This window comes from Felis catus, chromosome X (genome assembly GCF_018350175.1).
Source record: "Felis catus isolate Fca126 chromosome X, F.catus_Fca126_mat1.0, whole genome shotgun sequence".
NCBI lineage: Eukaryota > Metazoa > Chordata > Mammalia > Carnivora > Felidae > Felis > Felis catus.
The window spans coordinates 74194997-74222643 of NC_058386.1; the positions used below are offsets into that span (position 1 = coordinate 74194997).

General features: G+C 35.0%; 1 non-coding gene across 1 annotated transcript; it reads right to left on the reverse strand.

Moving 5' to 3' along the window:
* Positions 1 to 18851: 18851 nt before the first annotated feature.
* On the reverse strand, positions 18852 to 18958 carry LOC111558904. Its single transcript, XR_002740014.1, has one exon. It is a non-coding gene; the product is annotated as a U6 spliceosomal RNA (small nuclear RNA).
* Between the last annotated feature and the right edge of the window lie 8689 nt (positions 18959 to 27647).

Sequence of the window (27647 nt, forward strand, 5' to 3'; positions counted from 1 at the left end):
GATGGATTACAAAGAGGTTCATGGAAATTGATGAGGGTGTGGATCTGTTAAATATTTTGATTGTAGTGATGATTTCCCAAGTATATACATATGTCACATCTTATGTTGTGAAATTCAAATATGTGCAGTTTTTTGTATGTAAATTATACCTGAATAAAGCAGTTTAAAATATTTAGTGCAACTGATTCTGGTATACCACATTGTAAATAATATTATCATCAATTTCACAATTTGGCGTCTTAGGAGGGCCTAAATCCCTTGCAAATAATTGTTACCAGATACCTGTTTCATTCCTGATATCACCCATGGCCTCTCTTTTTTTCCTTTATCTATTTTTTAAAAATTTCCTAGAATGTGCTGAGTCTTATGCTAGCTGCCTGTGCTAGCTGTGGAAGATATGTGAGTGTATGTACACACACACACACACATACACACACACAGACACACACACACATATATATATATACACATGTGTGTGTTAGAATAAACACATATATGTGTGTATATACACATATATGTTAAAATATAGTAGAATATATGTATATAATATATAATAATTATATATGTATATGTATATACACATTTGTATCTACCCTCAAGAAATAAAATAATATAATCTACACAAGGCAGTACACATTTAAGTGCCAAATTTGTGTTACAAGCTACAGTAATATTTTGAATTCTGAAAAAAGAAATGTTCATATATATCATAATGGCTTGAGGAAATTTCACAGAGGAAATTCTATTATCACATATATATTTTATTTAAATGGTCCTTTTCCTTCTTAACCAATCTATGCTTTTCTTAAAAACTTGATTTTAAAACCATATCCTGAATAAAGCTTTCCCTGATTAATCTGTCACCCATCATCAGGCAGTAATAGACACCCTTTCATGCATGCTGAGCTCAGTTTTTCTAAGTTAATCTGCTTGTTTACATTATATCTATAACTTAAATCAAGCACAGATCGCTTGTTTAGTTTCACTTAACAATTTGCCCAATTGGTTTAAATACTTTCTATTTCATTTAATATTTTGATATTAATTAGGCATTTATAAATTATCTTTGATATTTATAGAATACAAAGTTTAATTAATCAAGATGTATTTATTAATTTCTTTGGTGACCAAAAAACCTTACGGTTCTTTGTTTTCATAAACAATCTGCAAATTATCATCAGTACTGAAAATTGAACTTGAAATCTATTTTAACTTTGTGCTTTTGAGATTCAACTGCATTGTAAAGCTTCAGTAAATATTTCAGATACTGTGAATAGCATTTGCTTTGAGACCATTTTGCTCTGTCTTTTAGGGTTAAGAGTTAAGGTCAATCACTATCAGTTAAGGAAGAAACAAAATTTGTTGTCTATTCCTAACGAGCTATAATCCCCTCCTTTTTTTCAGTTTGAAGACAATAATTATTTTCCCAACATTGGATGCATGTAACCAACTTGATTCTATGTTAAATCAATTTTTTTGCAGAGTCAAAAACATAAAAATAACTACTTTCAGTTCCAGATGTGCACCAAAATCCATAATTTTAGACCTGGAATGAATATCCATCCAAAATGAGAGATTGTTTTTCTATTCAGTTCACTTGTAAATAGCTTATTTTGTTTAAATCATACTTGAATTTATAATTAGGAATCTAAAATAATGTGCTCCAGGCTTTAATTCCTGATAGTTGTCTGAAAATAAGTGAAAATCAAGGGATTTGTAGGAAATCAAAATGCATTCATCTTGAACAGGCTTTGCATGCATAGGCATGTTTTCCAATTCATTGTTGGACTAAAAGTAGCCAAATGATAACAAATCTTAAGAGTCAAAAAATTACCTCTTCTCTAATCTGCAAGTATTGGATCAATAACACTCCACCTGTTAATAGAGCAAGCCAGCACTCTTGTGTTTTCCAAACTATGTGAAAATCTCACTTAAAATGAGTAACAGAAAATACCTACTAGGAGCATTGTGTAGAAAAGTTTCTTTAAATGTACCTTTTCTTGTTAGCCTGAAACTTTACAATGAGATCAATTATTTCTATACTGTATCTTGTAAATGTTTAGCTAGATATAGGTAGATGACAGAAAGATGATAGATAGATATAGATAGATAGATAAACACTGAGTGTAGGGGTGTGTTTATAAAACATTCAAATAAGTGATTATTATGTGACAGTTAATATCTAATCTTTCCATTTAATATCACTAAGTTTTATTTTAGTTGACCTATCCTTGTGCAGTGGGTGATATAAAAATAGACTATAATCTTCATATAAGCCAGTATTGGTCATATCAGCAAAGCCTTGTTACGATTTGGAAATTAACTAATGAACTATATTTTAGATAATTGTAGGTGACACCTGCCATAAAAGAACAACCACTGAAATTGTCTTAGTGATTTTGCTTGTGGGCATTATATTACAGTTATAAGGAAACTGTCATCTAAATATGTCACAATTATATGATTATTATAAAAATAGTTTAATTTACCCTTACACTATTTATCAAATGCAAGGAAGGCCCATTTTCCAATTAAATCTGTCAAAAACATGCACATGCAAAAATATTTGGATACAAACGTGACTGACTTCAAGGTCATATTCATACTGAATCTTGAGATATTTGCAAGATTTATTTGTAATGCTGAAGTAGCTAACATTTATTAAAGCAAACCATAGGTACTCCACGATTTTGAAAATAAATACATAAAAAGTTATTTATATGCATGACATATATATCCAAAACTTTAATTGATTAATGATTAGTTGCACATATCATCTCAAACTTGTAAATAACAAAACTTATTTTATCACAACATATGAAAAATTTTCCATTTGAATTCAAGAATATATTTCCAATATGTTTTTGCTAGGATTTTTTTTTTTGGTTAAACTGAATTCATTGACTTTTGCCATGTGTGCTGTAGTGAGAACTGTATGCTGCACAATTGCTATATATCAAATTCATTCAAACTTTTCAAGTTTAACAAACATTAACATATTTATTAGATGCGCAATACATGTACAACTTCATTAACATGCTTATCTTTTCACAGCTGTCTGTTTCAGTAAAATTATAGGCTAATTCGTTTATGGCAAAGTGTTCAACATAAATTGTTTAAGAAAATAGAGTCTGAGAAATCATTAATTAATGCAATTCTACCAAACAATTCATACATCACACTTTGGATTCAGTTCCTTGCAATGCTATCTTTTAGCTTTATATTTACATAAGCAGGGATTGATGAGCTGAAAAATTTTGATATCTCATCTCAACTGACTGTGGTTTTCTTCAAAAATAAATTGTGATGTGAATATATTCTTTACCCTTTGCACAAATAATGAGTTTGCTCTTATTTAAACTATTCATATTTGGCATTGTGTAGAAACATCTGTGATTATTTTTATAAAGCTGAAAAAAAATGACTGGAAATAGATGGAACACTGAAACTCCATCTGTGAGCAGGGTGATGCAATTTCTACTTTTTGCCTTTTGATTTTTTTTTAAAGTTTATTTATTTTGAGAGATTGAGAGAGAGAAGGAACGTGCATGTGTGTTAATGGGGGAGAGGCAGAGAGAGAGGAAGAGAGAGAATACCAAGCAGGCTCTGTACTGTCAGAACAGAGTCAAATGCGGGGCTCAATCACATAAATTATGAGATCATGACCTGAACTGAAATCAAGAGTCAGATGCTTAACCAGCTGGGTCACCCAGACACTCTTACAGCTTGTCTTTTAAGGTAAGAAATTTGCATTTGTTCACCAGGAAACACTCACTTTGCTCTTCAAGATCCCAATGCCTTGCACTATTTCTGGACTATTAATAAATTCCATAAGTTTTTTTATGAAGAATCTAGCCCTGTGTGGCTCATGGTAGATAATAAGTAAATGTAAGTTCTTTTCCCCTTTGGAAAGTTAACAAACTTCTTATGGTTTCAGTCATTAAACTTTCAGAGACATACTACATTATCCTCTTTAACATCAATGAAAACAATAATGACATCTATATGCCATTCATTCAACAAACTATTGAATGTTCTCCTTGCACTCATCGTTCTCAGTCCTGGTGATACAGAGTTGAATAAGACAAGTTTCCAGTTGGAGTGACGTTCATAATCATTCAAGAGAGAGACATGAAAATTGGAAGACATAATACAATAAGAATAAATTATGCAATAGAGATATTAATTGATATGAGAGCCTACCAGATAACAGAGGAAGAAACAAGTAAATCTGAACAATTAAAGTAGATTCCTAGAGTTAATTGATATAACAGGCCTTGATTCCAGAGAGATCATCTTAAAGGTTTCTTACGGTTGTTAAATATGGTTAATTGTATAAAAGGTGGTGATTTACTATGGGAAAATTAATAACTATATCTATATCCACCACTTGTAGTGTTTAGTGGGTTCTGGAAACCCACTAAGGAATGTAGATATAAAGCAATTTGCTTAAAACGTGTCCATAGTTGAAAAGACTATATTCACACAAATAAGGCATAACTTAATTTTCTTAGACCCTTATTCAACTTCACATCACTTAAAAAAACAACAACAACAAACCATGTTGACAATCTTTTCAGATACAAGCTTCTTATTCAAAAAACTACCAAGGGGCGCCTGGGTGGCGCAGTCGGTTAAGCGTCCGACTTTAGCCAGGTCACGATCTCGCGGTCCATGAGTTCGAGCCCCGCGTTGGGCTCTGGGCTGATGGCTCAGAGCCTGGAGCCTGTTTCCGATTCTGTGTCTCCCTCTCTCTCTGCCCCTCCCCCGTTCATGCTCTGTCTCTCTCTGTCCCAAAAATAAATAAACGTTGAAAAAAAAATTTCAAAAAACTACCATAATTAACCTATTATATGAATTTCTCATTTCTCAATTAAGTAAAGTTAAAAAATTATCTTCTGTTTTAGAGAATTTAGGCTACATTGTATAGTTTAATCCATGTTGGGATGTTGTTGTGGAATTTGCAGCTATGGAGGGCTTATACAATATTACTTTTTAAAAAAAAATAATTTAGACATGAAGACAGAAATAAGTGTAATAATAATAATTACAAGCACTTTTAATTAGAGAATCTGTTGTTAATTTTCTCTACCATAAACAAATTCATGAATAAAATTAGTTTTCTTTACCAAATATTGGAGTATTCTACCACATAATATTATTTTCCTGCCTTGAATAATTATTGTATTTAGACCCTATTATACTGGTCTTCAAGTAGCTTAGAAATATAGAAACACACAAGCACGTTAAATGCTTATAAAGAACGCTTACTCAATTATATCAAATTTTTAATTTATATTAGTTCCAATTCACCTGCATTATAAGTGGCTGGACCATGTTGGTTGATGTTTTGAAGTTCAGATATTAATGCTGATTTTGAAGTGTTAAGTTTCCTTTCTCTCTATTCATAATCACTAGTAGGATGATGAAAGCTACAAATGGGACTATATTTACATTGATAAGAAATTAAAAATAAACTGAATAAAATATTTGAAGGCAATTACAGTATTCTGTTTATATCTTCTCCTTATTAATTATTTCTATCCCATGCCCTTTAGTGGCTAATCTAAAACATTTTCCAGGATAAACAACTGTCTAGATGTAAGAATGTTTATAATTAAATAGTGCTTTTTTAATAAAAATCATGAAGATTATTTGCTAAAGCTAGTTTGGAGCAAAACACCTTTGTTTGAAACCCATTATCTCATTGTAAATGTGTAATAGAGTTCAGACGAACTCCCATTTTTGACCTAGTTTTGCATTAGATCCATTTGGAAGACAAAAATTTAAGATTTGATTCATTTTGGAAATTCTTTCTGCCTTTTTGAGATTTGGGTAGAAAAGAATTTAATACAAATTAGTTGAACACTAATCATACAAACCAGGAATTTTCTACAACTTGGAAAATCAACCGAAAACATTTAGAAATACAGACTTCTTCTCAAAATAGGTTTTTAGCTCATTACTTACTAAGGTAGGTAAGGTTACAGTGAAGGGTGAGGAAAGGAAGATTTTTTTTTTTCTTTCAAGATTTTACTTAAACTCAAGTAAAATAGCATATAGTGTAGTATTGGTTTCAGGAGTAAAATTTAGTCATCCATCACATATAACACCCAGAGCTTATCGCCAAGTGCCTTCCTTAATGCCCATCAAGAATTTAAACCATCCTCTACCCACCTCCCCTCCAGAAACCCTCAGTTTGTTCTCTATAGTTAAGAGTCTCTTCTGGTTTGCCAGAGGAGGACCTCTGTTTTTTTATCTTATTTTATTGTTCCTTCCTTTCCCCTATGTTCATCTGTTTTGTTTATTAAATTCCATATATGAATGAAATCATATATTTGTCTTTCTGGGACTGACTTATTTCGCTTAGCATAATACATTCTAGCTCCATCCACGTCACTGCCAATGGCAATATTTCATTCTTTTTGGTGGCTTGTAATATTCTATTGTATGTATATATACCACATCTTCTTTATCCATTCATTAGGTGATGGACATTTGGGCTATTTCCATAATTTGGCTATTGTTTGATAGTGCTGCTATAAACATTGGGGTGCATATGCCCCTTTGAATCAGTATTTTTGTATCCTTTGGATAAATACTGACTAGTGCAGCTGCTGGGACATAGGGTAGTTTTATATTTAACTTTTTGAGGAACCTCCAAACTGTTTTCCAAAGTGGCTGCACCAGTTTGCATTCCCATCAAAAGTGTCAAAGGGTTTCCCTTTCTCTGCATGGTCACCAATATCTGTTGTTTCCTGAATTGCTAATGTTAGCCATTCTGACAGGTGTGAAGTGGTATCCCTTTGTGGTTTTGGTATGTATTTCCCTGATGATGAGTGATGTTAAGCATTTTTTCATGTGTCTGTTAACCATTTGTATATTTTCTTAGGAGAAACATCTGTTCACGTTTTCTGCCCATTTCTTAACTGGAGTACTTATTTTGGGGGGGTTAAGTTTGAGAAGTTCTTTATAGATTTTGTATACTAGCCTTTTATCAGATATGTCATTAGCAAATATATTCTCACATTCTGCAGGTTGCCTTTTAGTTTTGTTGATTATTTCCTTCACTGTGAAGAAGCATTTCATTTTGGTGAAGTCTCAATAGTTCATGTTTGCTTTGATTTCTTTTGCCTCTGGCGATGTGTGTAGTAAGAATTTGGTATGACCAAGGTCAAAGAGGTTGCTGCCTGTGTTCTTCTCTAGGATTTTGATGGTTTCCTGTGTCCCATTTTGTTCTTTCATCCATTTTTATTTTATTTTTCTGTATGGTGTAAGAATGTGGTACAGTTTTATTCTTCTGCATGTTGCTGTCCAGTTTTCCCAACACTAATTGTTGAAGACTGTTTTTTTTTTCCATTGAACATTTTTTCCTACTTACTCTAAGATCAGTTGACCATATAGTTGTGGGTCCATTTCTGGGTTCTGTATTCTGTCCCATTGATGTATTGTTTGCTTTTGTGCCAGTGCAATACTGTCTTGATGACTACAGCTATGAAATACTGCTTGAAGTCCAGAATTGTGATGCCTACTGCTTTGCATTTCCTTTATCAACACTACTTTGAATATCCAGGGTCTTTTATCATTCACTACCAATTTTAGAATTGTTTGGTCTAGCTCTGTGAAAAATGCTGGTGGTATTTTGATATGAATTGCATTAAATGCCTAGATTGCTTTGGGAAGTATCAAAATTTTAACAATAATTGTTCTTCCAATCCATGAGCATGAAATGGTTTTCTGTTTCATTCTGTGTTCTTCAATTTCTTTCACAAGTGTTCTATAGTTTTCAAGGTACAGATATTTTCATTGTTATTTGCTTCAAAGTATTTATTTATTTTTTCTTTAATTTCCTGGTTAACTTATTCATTTTTTTAGTAGGATGTTCTTTAATCTCTATGTATGTGTGGTCTTTCCAATATTTTTCTTGTGGTTGACTTCAACTTTCATAGTGTTGCATTCTGAATATATGCATGATTTCAATCTTTTTGTACTGGTTAAGGCTTGATTTATGACCCAGTATGTGATCTTTTCTGTAGAATGTTCCCCATGCACTCACAAAGAATGTGTATTCTGTTGTTTTAGGAATAAATGCTCTGAATATATGTTTTAAGTCCATCTGGTCTAGTGTGTTATTCAAAGTCATTGTTTCCTTCTTGATCTTCTGCTTCAATGATCTCTCCATTACTGTAAGTGTTGTGTTATTAACAATGAGTTTCTTTAATTTGTTATTAATTTATTTATATATTTGACTGCTTCCAACTTGGGGACATATATATTTACAATTGTTAGAACTTCTTGTTGGATGCAAGAAATTTATGATATATTGTTATTATGATATTATATTATGATATAGTGCCCTTCTTCATCTCTTATTACAATCTTTGGTTTGAAATCTAGTTTATCTGATATAGTATGGCTACTTCAGCTTTCTTTTTGATGTATATTAGTATGATAAATGGTTCTCCCCCATCTCACTTTCAATCTGGAGGTGCCTTGGTTCAAAATGAGCCTCTTTTAAGCAACATATTGATGGGTATTTTTTTTATCCATTCTGATACCTTATGTCTTTTGATTGGAGCATTTTGTCTATTGACATTCAGAGTAATTATTGATAGATATGAATTTAGTGCTATTATATTACATGAAAAGTCACTGTTTCTGTAGATTGTCTATATTCCTTTCAAGTCTCTGTTGCTTTTGGTCTCTCTTTCCTGCTCAAAACATCTCCTTTAATATTTTTGTCAGAGCTAGTTTAGTTAGTGTTCATGAATTCCTTTAGCTTTTGTTTGTCTTGGTAACTCTTTATCCCACCTTCTATTCTAAATAACAGCCTTGCTGCATAAAGTATTCTTGGCTGCATATTTTTCCTGTTCAACACATTGAATATATTATGACACTTCCTCTGGCCTGCCAAGTTTCTGTGGATATCTCTGCTGCTAAACTTATGTGTCTACCCTTGTAGATTAATAGCTGCTTTCGTAATTTTATCTTTATCTTTGTATTATATAAGTTTCACTATAATATGTCTTGGTGTTGAACTGTTTTTGTTGATTTTGAAGGGAGCTTCTGTGCCTCTTGTGATTGAATGTATGTTTCCTTCCTCAGATTAGGGAAGTTCTAAGTTATTATTTGCTTAAATAAACCTTCTGACCCTTTTTCCTACTCTTCTTGGACTTCTATGATATGGATATTACTGTTCTTTATGGAATTCCTGAGTTCCTTAAGTCTATATTTATGATCTAATAGTTTTCCTTCCCTCTTCCTTTTGCTTCATTACTTTACATAATTTTATATTTTATATCACTTATTCATTTCTATACTTCTTCTGTCCTTGTTGTTATGACACCAGTTGGTTTTGTATCTCAGTTATAACATTTTATTTTATTTTTGCCTGACAAGTATTTAAGTCTTTTACCTCTGCAGCAAAGGTTTCTCTGTTGTCTTCTATGATTTTTTCAAACCCAGCTATTATTCTTATGACTGCTGTTCTAAATTCTTTAGATATATTGCTTATATATGTTTTGAGCAAATCCCTAGCTGAGATTTCTTCTTGACCTTCCTTTTGGAGAGAACTCTTCCATCTTTTCATTTTGTCTAGGTTTCTGTCTTTTGTGTGTTATGAAAGTTTGTTTTTTCCTGTTCCTGAGAGTCATGCTATATTAAGATGGGATGATACACTGTCCAGGGTCTGGTGCTTCAGGAAGTGTTTCTGGTGTATGCTGTGTGCACTTTGCTATTGTGTTTTGGCTGCTGTTTGTCACAGACCAGTCCTCTGCAACATTCTTCTTTGCTTGCAATGGGGAGTATTTGCACTTTTAACTAGATGTGCTTTGATTTGTTTGTTAAAATAAGTCTCATTTAAAAAAAAAACCTGATTCAAAATAGAGAAAAGGAAAAGGAACAACAACAACCAAAAACAGATAATCAAAAAACTATAGGCCTGGGGAGGGGTGGGGGAACTGGTCTTATTTACACCAGAACTGAAGCTGATGCTTTGGAGCACTCCACACTCCATAAGTAGTAAACTTCATGCGTGTGGGGGTCCTGTGTCGCTCTTCTTGGAGAGAGGCCTGCTGTGCTGGCTCACAGTCAGATCTCCCCTGGTAAAGATGCCTCTGCAGGGCTCAGGTATCAGGGTTTAATGTTAAGTGAATCCAGCCTCCACTGGGGGCGCTGTATTCATCACTGAAGTCCTACCACTGGTGGGTGGGGAGTATGGAATCGACCTTGCACTTTGGTCCCTGGGTAAGGGAGCTGGTGCCTGCAACTGTTCTGGAAACCCTCACAGAAAAGCAAAAAATCTCCCCTCCTTTGTCCCAGGCTTCTGTCAGATCCCAGCCCTCAATCTGTTTGTGCCTGGGCCATTGACACACTTGACACCATAGTTCTGTGTTTTATCTCTGGTGTGTGTCTGGGATTCAAAATTCCAAATCATAAAAGACCCTGCAAGATGCAGACCCACTCCCCTTCTCTGCAGGAGAGCCTGGCAGGGCTGCCTGCACCTGGCACCCTTCTGTCTCAGAAAAGCAGTCACACAGCTTCCCAGGTGCCTGCAGTTTATGGTAAAGCAAAGCAAAAAGCTGCAGCCAGATTATCTGCCTTCTGTGCATACCTCTGTCCCCTGCTGTTGAATAGCTGCTCACTGATGTGCACCAGATCTTTTGTCCTTGGAGAGGCAATACTATATGTCCTCTTCCAAATGCACTCCAGGAAGGGGAAAGTTCTCTCCCAATACAACCCAAAGGATCCCCACACCATACTGTCCACTCCCAGGCCTCTGCTCTCTTTCTCCCCAGGAGCACCACTGCCTGCCCAGTTTGACTCTGGTGAATGGGCTGGATGGACTTCTAAAACCTCAGAATTTGAACTCCACTGTTTGCAAAACCTTGGCAATAGTTCCTCTGGATCCCCCGTCAATGATTTTGGAAGAGTGTTTTTCTTGCAAAAACTAGACATACTGCTCTCTCTCCTCCTCTCTCCTTCTCCCTGTCTGCTTTCTTTCTGTGAAAAGTGTGCCATCCCCTCCACAGCACCATGGCTTTTCTCCCTCCTAATTCATGTTTTCTAATCTCATACATGCCACGTTCTCTCCCTCTAATTATGCAGATTGGTCTCTTAATCCTTAGATTGATTTCCTAGGTGTTCAAAATGATTTGGATGTTGATCTAGCTGTGTTCAAGGGATGAGGCAAACCCAGGGTCTCCCTACTACTCTGCTATCTTAACTCTTCAGGAAATAGCATTTCTTAAACCTGTAGTGACACTTTACATTTTGTTTCAGAATCATTTGTATTGATTATGAAAATAAGGGATCATACATGAAATGTTTTATCTAAGGCTATACCTCTGGGTATAATTCTTCTTGTAAAAAGACGAGTAAAAAAATAAGATTTTTAATGCTATCGAACTAGTTTTGAGTTATCTGATGGACCTTGTCAGTCCATAATTTTAAAAAAATCCATTGTTTGTGCCCTTTTAGCATTCCCATTTTTAAATGGTTTCTTATCAAGAAGAATAACATAATGACTTTTAGGAAATATTTTTTAATCAAGAAAATAATGCCTTCAAATTGCTAACTCCATAGCATTCAATATTATTTTTGTACATCAGTTTCACATTATGTATAAAATAAGTTGGATCTTATTTTGAGTCAGAACCATGTGAATATAAGTGAGTGTTTAAGAACTTAACAACATGAGAAAACTTTAAGTTGTGACTTCTACCTCTGCTTCAGCTTATAAATTCCTTGAAGGTTGGTTAAATGACTGTCTTTTAGTTCATGATCAACAAGTTCTTTGACTCCATATGTTTTAGTACAATATTCGACACATAGCAGAGACTCAGTAAATGGGTAATTTCTGAGTTGTAGAATATGAAGTTAAGAAATGATGATATCTGGGAATTATATCCATATGGCCTTTGCCTCACACCTTTAGAAGAAAATCGAAGGTATTTAATTAATGATGAGGCAGCAAGAAGCAAAAAGTACTGTAAATTCAATTTTTAAAAGCCAATTAACAATATGGCAACTGTATTATTTTATCAAGGTCATATAGCAAGTCAAGGCAGATAGAGAAGCATAATCTATATATTTTCTTCTCAGTCTCAGTTCTCTCTTATAATAAGCTGCTATTTTCTTCTGCCTAAGGTAGATGGTTAGATTAAGTCAAAAGAAATTCATATGTAGTGCTAAACACTTATAAAAATAAAATCATATTTTTTACATTTTCCAAAATTGTGCCATAGAATCATATTTTAGAAATTCTATTGATCATAATAATTTCTATAAATTTTATAAGTATATAACAATGACAAAGAAAACTAACCGCATTTGATAAGGAAAACAAATGGATTTATTTGTCAAATACATTTTAATTGTAAGAATTTCTTGTTATCTCCCCACATCAAAGTTTGTGCAATATATTCAATTTTGAATAAGAAATGAAAAAAAGGACCAATAGCAGAAGTAATAACAGCAATGAATAGTGAAAATAATAGTGTTAATGGAAAGAAAAGCATGAAATAATGGGCATAAATCTGGGAAGAGAAATCTTGAACCTAACAGAGGTCTATCTACTACCTCTTCAGGAAGCAGGAGTAGAACAAATTCCTCCAATATATTGCTCTCAGTTTATATGATGTAGAGGTATAAAAGATTGCCTTTCATCTTCTCTTTTTTATTGTTCCTTCTCCACTTTCCTTCTTTTGATTTTTCCATGTTTCTGGATTTTTAGTATGTTCCACTAGGTTTGATTTTTGAACTCTTTGAAGGACAAGGAGTATATACATCCTATTAACTAAACAATGGGAAATATGAAGATACAATTATATAATTTTATTAGTAAGAAAATTAAAAGAGATAGTTTCCTGTTTTAACTAGCTACTTGCCTTTTACTATCATGACTGAATTCAACTCAGGATTCTGTTAGTTTATTATTTTAATTTTAGCTGTAGCAATCACAGAAGAAGAAATCTCAAAACAGAATTGCTTTATAAAATTAGCTTATAGTCTTAATAGCTATTTATCTTCTTGCTCATACTATAGAAATTCAACAAGGTATTTCTGTCATGTGCATCTATTCTTTGGAGTTATTTTGCAACTCACCAAAATAAGCTCTTTTATATTGTTTTTCAGAATAAGTAGGCACAGTAGATGTGGTATTGATAGCTAATTAGTCACTCCTAAGCATATGTCAGCATAACATCAAAGGTTTAGTATCTGTATTTTATCCTGATAAAATGACTAGCTTCCAATGTGTGAATAACATATTTCAAAAGATTCCTAAAATATGACATTCAAGGAGAAAACACATAGAACTCCATCTTTAAAATAAAATGTTTTGAATAACAAATATTAATGAGATTTTTGCATATACATTAAAAACTACCAACACTATATTGGCAATTAATCTATCAACTTGTATGAAAGATTCAAGATTAACTTCCATTTACATTTTGAAGTAGACAATTTTTATTGTGAGAAAGAAAGAGAAAAGAAAAGTTCATAGAAATCTTATCAGTCAACCATATTGTCCTGTAAAACAGAAATCTCTGTTTAATGTCAGTGAACACATCAAGTGGGGATTCATGGGTTATTTGTTGGAACAAAGCATCTGTACTTCATCTTACATCTAAAGACTTACAACCCTTTAAACTCAGCAATAATAAAATAGTCACTTACTAGATGGATTCTCCATGAAAGATACATTATTTAACTTTTCCAAGACTTCTCCTCCCATAATGTGAATAAAATCTGCCCAGATCTAAAAAACAACAGTCTTATTGAATACTGTCTTCTGAAATAGTAAGGCTTTGTATTAAAAATTTTATTAGTGACACATAGAATTATATGTTCAATTAAAAACATAAACATAAATAGTAGACTACAATAAACATTTAAAAACAAATGGATGTGTGTCTTGACTTCTTAAAAAACAATTATAGATTCCAAAAAAATTGTATTGGGTTTATTTACTTGATATTCAATAAGTTATTCTAGTCAAGAGGCCTACACTAGTCCATCCTTATGGGGGCAACCAGAGATATTTAGTTATATGAATACATAATACTTTTAATTCACTGTCCTATCAGTTTTTAACATCTCTTTCTACAGGTAGTCAAACCTTAGAGAAGATGATATAAAGCATATTTTCCCCCCGGAAAATGTTTTGTGTAGCATCGACTAAGACATGATTCTTCCTAATTGTTTTTGTGCTAATTTTATGTTAATGAGGGTTAAAAAAGAATAGGTTTTCTTAAATCACTTTTAAATTATTCATTGAAATATCTAATTATATAACGTTTCTTTTGTGCTAACATTTTTTTCTATGTTTAGGTATTTTAAAAATCCTTTGGGGCGCCTGGATGGCGCAGTCGGTTAAGCATCCGACTTCAGCCAGGTCACGATCTCGCGGTCCGTGAGTTCGAGCCCCGCGTCAGGCTCTGGGCTGATGGCTCGGAGCCTGGAGCCTGTTTCCGATTCTGTGTCTCCCTCTCTCTCTGCCCCTCCCCCGTTCATGCTCTGTCTCTCTCTGTCCCAAAAATAAATAAACGTTGAAAAAAAAATAAAAAAAAAATCCTTTTACATTTTTAAGTATATATTGAATTACAGCTGTACCTTGCTTTGTAAAAGATATTGTTTTAGTTATTTACATATGTGGCCATATGTGTGTGTGTGTGCATGTGTGTGTGCTCAAGCTCAGCCATGAACCAATCTTGTTACTTGTAGTGGTAAATGTAAAATTAACCAACAATCATATAAATAACTTACTTATAGACAAGTAGCCCATTCAGTAATTTAATTTTAGAACATCAGATGCCATTATAAATTCACATAGTTTGAGTGAATGACATGTTTGATCTTAAACATGACATTGATAGTTAATAAAAGAGGATTTTTTCCCTTCAGATGCTTTTATAGTCTTTTAATACAACAAAAATTTTGATAGAAGGCAAGTAATAAAACCATGAGCTTTTCCTGCTTGAAATTCATCTACTTACTTAAAACTAAATATATTTTAGAATATACTTACGTAAGAATTATCACAATGAATCTAGCGCTGCCTTCTTGAAGTCATTTCTCAATAAACTCACCAAAGCCATCTTGTAAAAACCAAAGTCAGATCACATCACACTTCTGCTCACAAACCACCAACTGCTTCCCATTCTTCTCAAAGAGAGTTGGAATACTTTATAAGGACCTACAAAGCCCTCTACAATTTGCCCCTACCCCTTTCCATTCTTTTTCTGACCTCCTTTTCTACCACTTTCTCCTGACCTCACTCAGGTCCAGCTACACTAAGCTACTTGCTATTTTTAATAAACACACTGAAAATTCAAGGCTTTTGTTCACTATATTCATTCTCTCCAGAATATTTTGCCCTCAGATACATGCATAGCTATATCTGTGATAGTAGAATAATGGATCTCCAAAAATGTCTGAGTCCTAATACTTAGAACCTGTAAACAATGTTAATTTACATGGCAAAATGGACTTTGCAGATGTGATTAAGGCAAGGACTTAAAGTGGGAAATCATCCTGTATTAACTGGGTAGACCCAACTGCATCGCAAGAATTTTTAAAAGCAGAGAACCTATTCTGGCTGCAGTGAGGAGATGCAAGGGTGAAAGTTCAGAAATGTTACTGTATTTGAAGATGGAAAAAAGAGGCCATGAGCCAAGGAATTCCGTCAGCCTTTAAGCAAAGGAGGAAAAAAAAAAGAGAGAGAAAGATAGACAAACCAAGAAACAAACTCTTAATTATAGAGAACAAATTGATGATTACCAAAGGGAATGTGAGTTGGGGGATGGGTTAAATAGGTGGTGGAGATTAAGGAGTACACTTGTCATGATGAGCACTGGTGATGTACACAATTGTTGAATTACTGTATTGTTCACTTGAAACTAATACAACACTTTAACTGGGATTAAAACAAAAACTTTTTAAAAAGTAAAAGATGGAAAAGATAAGGAGAGGGATTTTCCCATAGAGCTTCCAGAAAGGAACACAGTCCTACTGGTGATACCTTGATTTTAGCCCAGTGATACCTATGTCGAAATTATGACCTATAGAACTGTAATGTAATACATTTGTATTATTTGAAGCCACATTGTTTGGTGGCCTGTTGTATACAGCAGCCATGGGAAACTAATATATTACCTTCAGCTCTTTCCAGTCTTACTAAAAAATGTCACATTTTCAGTAAAATCTGTCCTATAGATCCAATTTACAATTTTTGTTCCTTAATATTTATTACATGATTTTCTTCTGCTCTATTTTTTCCATACCATATGCCACTATCTACACTGTATCTATACATATATTAATACTGATATAGAAACGAAGATATATATCTATAGTTATGATTTGTCTTTCTCCACCAGAATATTAGTTCCATCAGATCAGGAATATTTGATTTGTTTTGTTTTTAACTGATGTATCTTCACTGAATCAAGGTTCTAACACACAGTACATGTTGAATAAATATTTGTTGAATGAATATGAATTATTTTTTAAAGCTTTTATTTGATTAAGTTAATTATATAAAGAAATCTCAAAATTGACTCAAGAGTAGATTGTATAATTGGAACCATTCGCTATCCTGTCTGGCAAATGTAATTTGTGTCTATATAATGATTTAATTAACGTTTAAAAAGTTTGGTATTTCTTTCCTAAATCATAAAAAAAAATTGTACTTCATACAAATTCCTGTAGACCTACCTTTATAACTTGAATACAAATGAAGCAGAATAGCTTTAAGTATGTATGTAAAAACTATAGACCTGTGGCCATTTGTTTTGTTGTTACACTTATTTTTATGCTAATGTAGTTCAAAAATGTCCCTTCTACTCATATCCATTATTCTCTTCTTTTGTCATGAAATATTTGTTCACTGATGGACAATGAAAATTGCCATTTTTCTCTAGGTTTTCCGTTTCACTGCTGGCAGCTTTTATTATTTTTTTTTTTAATTTTTTTTCAACGTTTTTTATTTTATTTTTGGGACAGTGAGAGACAGAGCATGAACGGGGGAGGGGCAGAGAGAGAGGGAGACACAAAATCAGAAACAGGCTCCAGGCTCCGAGCCATCAGCCCAGAGCCTGACGCGGGGCTGGAATTCAGGACCGCAGGATCGTGACCTGGCTGAAGTCGGACGCTTAGCCGACTGCGCCACCCAGGCGCCCCATGCTGGCAGCTTTTAAACTTATACAGACTACTTTGCAATTCAAATGGGGAAAAATTGTTTGCAAATGGTTTTCAAACCTATGAGTAGCTTCTGTTCACTATGATGTTTACTTAATGTGATCATAGGTTCATTGTTCTTCAATCCTTGGAGACAATAATCCCTAATCAGGTACATCTATTTTAAGAATTAAAATTACCTCTGTGTTACAAGATTCATTTCATTTGAACCATCCTTTCAACTGAATTCTTCCCCTGTGAAGCTTTTTTGTGTTGGCTCACAAAAATTTCAAATTTCTTTGCCTTCAGAATAAATTGCTTAAGAATAGCTCAGACTAAGCTCAACTAAAGGATGACCTAATTTAACTTAATGTGAACTAATGATATTCAATTTCATTAAAAAAAAAATATTTCATGGGGGGCGCCTGGGTGGCTCAGTTGGTTAAGTGTCTGACTTTGGCTCAGGTCATGATCTCATGATTTGTGGTTTCAAGCCCCATATTGGGCTCTGTGCTGACAGCTTAGAGCCTGGAGCCTGCTTCAGATTCTGTGTCTCCCTCTCTCTCTACCCCTCCCCTACTCATGCTCTGTCTCTCCCTATCTCTCAAGAATAAATAAACGTTAAAAAAAATTAAAAAATCTTTCATGGGATGCCTGGGTGGTTCAGTTGGTTAAGCATCCAGCTTCACCTAAGGTCATGATCTCACCGCTCTTGGGTTCGAGCCCCGCTGTTAGCACAGAGCCTGGAGCCTGCTTCAGATTCTGTGTCTCCCTCTCTCTCTGCCCCTCCCCCATTTGCACTCTCTCTCTCTCTCTCTCTTAAGATAAATAAACATTAAAAAAATATTTCACTTCGGGGCACCTGGGTGGCTCAGTTGGTTAAGTGTCTAACTCTTGATCTCAGTTCAGATCATGATCTCACAGTTTAAGGGTTTGAAACCCACATCAGGGTCTGTTCTCCTTCTCTCATCCCTTCCCCAGTTTGTGCTCTCTTTCTCTCAAAATAAATAAATAAACTTAAAAAATGTCTTTTAATTAAATCTATGAAGTACAATTAATACTGTTTTCTTCCATTTATTTCACTATATTTAAAGTTCAAGTTGAGTAATTTTCTTAAGTGCTATTTATGTTATTTATTCTATAACACTAATTATATTACTTTTACATTTTATTTTTTTATATATGAAATTTATTGACAAATTGGTGTCCATACAACACCCAGTGCTCATCCCAAAAGGTGCCCTCCTCAATACCCATCACCCACCCTCTCCTCCCTCCCACCCCCCATCAACCCTCAGTTTGTTTTCAGTTTTTAACAGTCTCTTATGCTTTGGCTCTCTCCCACTCTAACCTCTTTTTTTTTTTTTCTTCCCCTCCCCCATGGGTTCCTGTTAAGTTTCTCAGGATCCACATAAGAGTGAAACCATATGGTATCGGTCTTTCTCTGTATGGCTTATTTCACTTAGCATCACACTCTCCAGTTCCATCCACATTGCTACAAAAGGCCATATTTCATCTTTTCTCATTGCCACGTAGTATTCCATTGTGTATATAAACCACAATTTCTTTATCCATTCATCAGTTGATGGACATTTAGGCTCTTTCCATAATTTGGCTATTGTTGGGAGTGCTGCTATGAACATTGGAGTACAAGTGGCCCCATGCATCAGAAAAATATGGAGCGCTTCACGAATTTGCGTGTCATCCTTGCGCAGGGGCCATGCTAATCTTCTCTGTATCGTTCCAATTTTAGTATATGTGCTGCCAAAGCGAGCACTTACTTTTACATTTTAATAGGATACACTTGGCTTGGACCAAATTATCTAACACAGCAATTAAACTTCACATGATCATTTTCTGCAAATATCATATGTGTCACAATGAGGTTAAGTGCATTTTTCAACTGCTATCATAATTCTCCACTGTGATTTCTCTATTCATCAGAGAAAATATGATTAAAGTGGAGCTTATATGGTGTTGAGTATAAGAAAGGTTCATTCACCTTGATTTACCCACACATCAGCTATTGACTTACTGAAAGGATGTTATGGTTCCTTAAGATAATCATTCCACACCTAGATGTTGTCTATAAAGCATCAAATAGATTATAGATAAGAGCTGTGAAATTTTTATATGAAAATCTCTGTTATTTTCAAGCAGTGGGAAATTGGGAGAAGTAACTCCCAATTAGATGACAACACCATCAATTGGAGAGAAAATTATTTTCAGTTGCCCTACAACGGACAAGGCAATTTCTTTATCATCAAGATTTTGTACTTTACAATAAATATATTAATTTTGAAGGTGCAATATGGTATTTTCATATCCCATATATTGATTTTACATCATAAATTAGTTGGGGTTTGTATCTAGTGTTAGTCTATTTCCTTAAAAAGCCATAGAATTATAGACAGAAAAGAAATATTAAAAAGAAATTATAGAACAACCCAACCATCTCATTTGACAGATAAGAAAACAGATACCAAGCGAGGTTTGATTACACAGATTTACATGAACTGGAATGTGTGTCCCTCAGTTCACAACATGGGTTTTTTTTTTCTACTTCTAACACCCCTTATTATGAACTAGATCTTCAAAATTTTACTAACAATAAATAATTCAATAGGTCTTTTCTTCACTAAAACAAGTGTTGGTGTTGACATATGTAGTCAAAGAGAAAATAAAATGTTTTAAATTAGCTGAATTTAGAATAAGGACAACAAGGAAAATGGTCAAACATTAGTAGGTACTCAATGGATAAAAAGGGAGTTCAACGTGGTAAACTTTTAAAAATTTTGATAAATATGAGATTAATCAGTAAAATAATGACATGGTCTTCTTCTATGGCTTATAAACCAGCACTGAAGATCAATCTGAAAGAGAAACAGTAATATTTTGTGAATAATAGCAGGATCATAAAAGATATAGTCCCTATTTATGCTAGTCTATAATTAGAATTCTAATTAACTAGTAATTTTTATTGATCTTCCCTTTCTTCTTAATTTTATTTTTACATTTTACTAATTTATTTTGAGATGGAGGAAGAATCCTAAGCAGGCTTCACACAAACAGTGCAGAGCCTGACATGGCACTCAAACTCAGGAACCATGAGATTTATGACGTGAGCAGAAATCAAGAGTCCGATGCTCAACCAACTAAGTCACCCAGGTGCCCTGATTTCCCTTTCTAAAAGGAGCTGCTATTTTGTCATCTTTATCTCTTTAGTATCCAATAAAATCTAGTCTTGCTACTTTTTAGGGAAAAAAAAAGAATTGTTGAAGGAAAATCATCCCTATTAAAACTAATGCAATAACAACAACAAAAGCTCTTTATGATATCTGAAGCCTACAAATAAAAGAAACACTTTTTAGTACTACTATTATGATGCATTTAACAATGCATTTGAACATGACTTTGTGAATTGTTTCTTCAATTATTAACTATAATTTAAATTGTTATTATAAATTTCTGAGCATCTTTTCATGTTTTGCAAATACCACATGATCTCATATAGATATTTTGTGTTCTGTATGTGGCTCAAAGATACCTAGTTACATCATGACTAAGCATTAGCAGCTTAAGGACCCATTTAGAAGGACACAGGGAGAGAGTATAGATTCATATAGTAATATTTTTTGAACATTTGTAACTGATCACTGCTATTACAGAAATGTGCTACCTGATCTTGAAACTGTGCACATATACACTCTTTCAGAAATCTTCATGTAATCGTTGTGAATTTAAAAAATACTTTAAATGTTGCTTTAAATACACCCAAGTGTTGCTATTTCTATAGTATTATATTTCAGCAGGCTGAACAATCCATATGTAGAATGAAAAACTAGCTCCTGTTGTCTCTTGATTAGACCACCAGGAATTCCTTCTATGTCAGTGCTCATGGTAAATGCTTCAACCTTTTTTTTCTAATTTTTAAAATTTTTTTTAATGTTTATTTGGGAGAGAGAGAGAGAGAGCAGGGGTGGGGCAGAGAGAGAGAGGGAGACACGGAATCCAAGGCAGGCTCCATGCTCTGAGCTGTCAGCACAGAGTCCAACACGGGGCTTGAACCCATGAACTGTGAGATCATGACCTGAGCTGAAGTCAGAAGCTCAACCGACTGAGCCACCCAGGAGCCCCTTTAACATTTTTAAATTAAAATTTAATTTTAATTCCAATATAACTAACATATAATATAATATTAGTTTCAAGAGTACAATATAGTGATTCAACAATTCCATACATCAACCTTTGCTTTTCATGACAAGTGCCCTCCTTAATCCCCATCACCTATTTCACCCATCCTGCTCCCCACCTCCCCTCTGTAACCATCAGTTTGTTCTCTATAGTTAAAAGTCTTCTCTATAGTTAAGACTCTTTCTTGGCTTCTCTCTCTTTTGTTCTGTTTCTTTTGCTCATTTGTTTTGTTTCTTAAATTCCATGTATGAATGAGATCATGTGGTATTTGTCTCTCTTACTGACTTGTTTTGTTCAGTATTATACTTCCTAGCTCCACCCATGTTGTTGCAAATAGCAAGATTTCATTATTTTTTAGGGCTGAATAATATTCCATTGTATACATATACCAAATCTTTATTCCTCAGTCAATGGACACTTGGGCTGTTTCCATAACTTGGCTCTTGTAGATAATGCTGCCAAAAACATCAGGGTACATGTATCCTTTTGAATTAGTGCTTTTTTTAAAAAAAAATTAATATTTATTTATTTGCTTTTGAGAGAGACAGAGCATGAGCAGGGGAGGGGCAGAGAGAGAGGGAGACACAGAATCTGAACCAAGTCCAGGCTCTGAGCTGTCAGCCCAGAGCCCAACGTGTGGTTCAAACTCATGAACTGTGAGATCGTGACCTGATCCAAAGTCGGACGCTTAACCGACTGAGCCACCCAGGAGCCACTAAAAATTTTTTTTAATGTTAATTTATTCTTGACAGAGAGAGAGAGAGAGAGTTGGGAAGGGGCAGAGAGAGAGGGAGACACAGACTCTGAAGCAGACTCCAAGCTCCAAGCTGTCATCACAGAGCCCAACATGGGGCTCGAATTCAAGAATCATGAGATTATGGTGAAGTCAGTCACTCAACTGGCTGAGCCACCCAGGTGCCCTTTGAATTAGTGTTTTTGTATTTTGGGAGTATATACTCAGTAGTGTAATTACTGGATCATGGCATACTCCTATTTTTAGCTTTTTAAAATATTGTTTTCCAGGGTGGCTGCACCAGTTTGCATTCCTACCAACAGTGCAAGAGGGTGTCTTTTTCTCCATATCCTCACCAATATTTTTTTCTTATATTTTTTATTTTAGCCATTCTGATAGGTGTGAAGTAATATCTCATTGTATTTGTATTAAGAATTTTTTGTTTATTTATTTTTGAGAGAGAGACAGAGAGCAAGCCGGGAGGGGCAGAGAGAGAGGGAGACAAAGAATCTGAAGCGGTCCCTAGGCTCCCAGCTGTCAGCACAGAGCCTGACATGGGGATTGAGCTCATGAACCATGAGATCATGACCTGAACCAGTCAGATGTTTAAATAACTGAGCCGCCCAGGTGCCCAATAGCTCATTGCAGTTTTGATTTGCATTTCCCTAATGATGAGTGATGTTAACCATCTTTTCATGTTTCTTCTGGTCATCTAGATGTCTTCTTTAGTAAAATGTCTATTCATGTTTTCTGCTTATTTTTAATTGGATTATTTCTGGGGGGTGTTGAGTTGTATCAGTATATATATTTTAGATAATAACCCTTTTTTAATATGTCATTTGTAAATATCTTCTTCCATTCAGTAGGTTGTCTTTTCATTTTGTTGATTGTTTCTTTCACTGTCCAGAAGATTTTTTTATATAGTCCCAATAGTTTATTTTTGCTTTAGTTTCCTTTTTTTTAGAAAAAAATTAATGTTTATTTATTTTTGAGAGAAAGAGACAGAGCATGAGTGAAAAGGTGCAGAGAGAGAGGGAGACAGAGAATCTGAAGCAAGCTCCAGGCTCTGAGCTGTGAGCACAGATCCTGACATGGGGCCTGAACACGTGAGCAGTGAAATCATGACCTGAGCTGAAGTCAGATGCTAAACCAACTGAGCCACCCAGGTACCCCCTTGCTTTAGTTTCTTTTGCCTAGGTGGACTTATTTCAAAAAATGTTGCAATAGCTGATGTAAAAATATTGCTGACTGTGCTCCCTTCTAGGATTTTTATGGTTTCAGGTCTCACATTTGGGTCTTTAATCCATTTTGATTTTTTTTTGTTTGAGTGCATATGGTGAAAGAAAGTGGTCCAGGGATGCCTGGATGGCTCAGTTGGTTAAGCATCCGACTTCAGCTCAGGTCATGATTGCGAAGTCTGTGGTTTCAAGCCCTGTGTTGGGATCTGCGCTGACAGCTCAGAGCCTGGAGCCTGCTTCAAATTCTGTGTCTCCCTCTTTCTTTTCCCCTCCCCAACTCATGCTTTGTCTCTCTCTGTCTCTCAAAAATGAATAAATGTTTAAAAAAATTAAAAAAAAAACCAGAAAGTGGTCCAGTTTCATTATTTTGCATGTAGCTGTCCAGATTTCCAAACACCATTTTTTGAAGAGACCATCTTTTTCTTATTGGATATTCTTTCTTGCTTTATTGAAGATTAATTGACCACATGATTGTGGGTTTATTTCTGGGCTTTCTAATCTGTTCCAATGAAAAATACTTCAAACTTAATTCCCTAGAGGGAACCCTATGAAATAGTTTAGTGAGAAAAGCAAAACTTGTAACTTTTTGTTTTGTTTCTTTGATGCACTAAGAATTTATTTACTTTATGTATGGACTACCCTTGGTTTTCCAGCAAAGAAGCTACAATTTATATTGCTTTGTAAAAAGGATCTATTAGCAACATTAAAAAATTTCATGTCTCTAAAAATGTGATATGTGAGGAGGAGGAGTCAACATGGCGGAGAAATAGGGTTACCAGAATTCCTCTCATCCCTGAAAGATAGCAGTATTGTAGTCAAAACACTTGGAATTCCAGGAATGTAGGCTACAGTCTGACAGCAACATATCCAGGGACCTAGGAGACAGCTTGGTGGTTCAGAAGTGTGTGTTTGTGAATTGGGAGAGAGAAAATGGGTGACAGCATAGACATAGAAGAGGGGGAATCCCCTTTGGTGGATAAACAAAAGGAAGAGAAAGGGAAGCTTTCTGGGATTGTATTTGGATAAGAGAAAAACCTCTCCAGACTATGGTCTGGAAAATGAAGAATAAGAAGAGAACCAGTTTCTACTTTGCAAACAGCCTTAGGAATGAAGATTGTAGATTTCAGGGTTTTACAACTATCTCCTGACCAGAGCCACTGATGGTGTGCAAGCCTGTGCCACTGAACCTGCACATGTCTGGTGGGGAGGAAAGCCAGCCCCGAACTGGATAACACTCTTGGGGGTGCACTACGAGAAAGCCATCCCTTCCATAAAGTTCTATGAGAAGAGGGTTTACTGACTCTCGAAGTACAAAAGACCCTGCAGGCACCAGCCAAAGGCCCTTTGTCAGCTTGAAGGAATGGTTCTATTCCTGGTCAGTGCACAGCAGCATCATTTAAGACATCGGGTTTTGAATCCTAGTCCAGCACAGGGGAGGCAGGGGAGACTGTGGAGCAGGGAAAAACAGCCCACCCTTGCCAGTGCTGTTCTGGGAGGGCTGCCTGAACAGAGTGGTTTAGGACACTCAGTCCAAGAAGGAGAGACTGGTGTGTACTCCCCATCACCAATGCGGTGGGGCTTCAGAGAACAGGACAGCGGCCCCCAGTGGAGGCAGGATCATTTACAGCAAATGCCTCCCCTCAAAGCCTACTAACTGCTTATCTACTGGAGTGTGATTGACACTCACTGAACCAGTTAAGTCCCTTCTCAAGACCAACACAACCACCATTTTCAAGGTACCAAGGGGCAACTGTACTGTGGTTTTTCTTACAGTTTCTGATTTGATTTTTGGTCATATATATATATATATATATATCCTCCCTCTCTCTCTCTCTCTCTCTGTCCTTTTTTAATGCTGTTCCTGTCTTTTCTTTAATCAGGCAATTTTGCTATATTATTTTTAGACCTTTTCTGTATCTCCTTCTTGTTTATTTTCCTCTCTCTCTGTATTAAGCCCTGTAATTTTTTTGATTCTTTGCCTGGTTTTTCTATCCACCCCTATAATTTCTGTCTCAGTTTAGAATAAGGTTTATTTCCCCCTCTCCTTCTCCTCTTTTCCAGGGTTACTTCAACAAGCAAATCAAAGCACACTTGGTGCAATCCACCACTCCACCAATCCACCACTATGAGTAGTGAGGTAAAGCAGCCAAGACACAACAACAGAGTGCACATAACACACTCCAAAAACATTTCCTGAAGTTCCAGGCCCTGGACAGTTTATGACCCTTTTTTTAATATTGTAGTACTCAAAGGTGCAGGACACATAACAAACTATTAAAATATGTAAAGGACAGAAAACAGCAGAGAATCTATTGCTATAGTGATCAAGGAATTAAGAAATAGTCACGATGAATTCAGAAATGCTGTATATGAGGTGCAAAATAAACTAGCTGTAGTGACAGCAAGAATGGGAGAAGCAGAGGAGACAATGGGTGAAATAGAAGGTGAAATCATTGAGAAAGGTAAAATTAAGCTGAGAAAAGGAGAGAAAGGAAATTACTAGACCTCCAGAGGAGAATTAGAGACCTAAGTAATTCAGTGAAATTAATTAATATCCATATGATACGAGTTCCAGAAGAAGAAATGAAAGATAAAGAGCAGAAGGTTTATTTGAACACGTTATAGCTGAGAACTTCCTTAATCTGGGGAACAAAACAGGCATCCAAGTCCAGGAGGCACAAAGAATTCCTTTCAGAATCAACAAAATCAGGTCAACACCATGACGTAGCATGGTGAAACTGACAAAATACAAAGATAAAGAGAGATTTCTGAAAGCAGCTAGGGACAAAAGAGCCTTAACCTACAAGGATAGACAAATAAAAGTAGTAACAGACTTGTCCACTGAAACTCAGCAGACCAGAAGGGGGCAGCAGGAAATATTCAATTGCATTGTTTGTGGGAATGCAAACTGGTGCAGCCACTCTGGAAAACAGTGTGGAGTTACCTCAAAAAATTAAAAATAGAATTACCCTATGAACCAGCAATAGCATTTCTAGGAATTTATCCAAAGGATACAGGAGTGCTGATTGATAGGGGCACATGTACCCCAATGTTTATAGCAGTGCTATTAACAATAGACAAATTATAGGGGCACCTGGGTGGCTCAGTTGGTTGAGTTTCCGACTTCAGCTCAGATCATTATCTCATGATCGGCTCCCACATCGGGCTCTGAGCTGTCAGCTCAGAGACTGGAGCCTGCTTCGGATTCTGCCTCCCTCTCTCTATCTGCACCTCCCTGCTCATGATCTCTCTCTCTCTCTCTCTCTCTGTCAAAAATAAATAAACATTAAAAAATTTTTCAAAAAAAATAACAATGGCCAAATTATGGGAAGAGCCCATATTTCCATCAATTGATGAATGGATAAAGAAGATGTGGTGTATATATATACATATAAATATGTATATATATGTATGTATGTATATACATATATATACACACACACAGTGGAATACAACTTGGCAATGAAAAATAATGAAATCTTGCCATTTGCAGCAATGTGGATGGAACTGGAGGGTATTATGCTAATGAAATAAGTCAGTCAGAGAAAGAAAGATATCATGTTTTCACTCATCTGTGGAATTTGAGAAACTTAACAGAAGACCATAAGTGTTGGAAAAGAAAAAAAAAGTTACAAATAGAGAGGGAAGCAAACCATAAATTCCACTAAGTTAAGTATCTATCCTAAGCTTACAATTATTAAGTCATTCACTCTTTAAAATATTTTTGGTACAGTTACAGAACAATTCATTTATTTATTTTTATTTTTTCATTTTTTTATTTTAGAAAGATAAAGCATGAGTGGAGGAAAGGGACAGAGGGGGAGAGAACAAGAGAGAGAGAGAATCCTAAGTAGGCTCCAACCACACTCAGCATGGAGCCCTATGTGGGGCTAAGTCCCAAGACCCTGTAATCATTACCTGAGCCAAAATCAAGAGTTGCACAGTCAACTGACTGGACCACTCAGATTCCCAAGTTACAATATAATTTAGACCAGGATGATCTTGTAATAATAAAATTTAAAAAACAACGTACTCACTTCTTTTTGTTTTTTACCCACTTCTTGACACAGTAAATAAGAATAGAATAGCATAGTGAAAATAGAAAACAAGTTTATTTTGAGGGAGTTTCTTTTATAAATGAGGTAATTACATTTGTTTTCTGTATTGCCATTTTGGTATTGTTTCCATATTTACTAAGAAAATGAAATAGGTTAAACAATGCATCATTCAACCCTAAGAGAGTAAATATAGCCAAACTTTTAAGGAATGTGGCATAATGTATCTTAATAGGTAATTTCTGT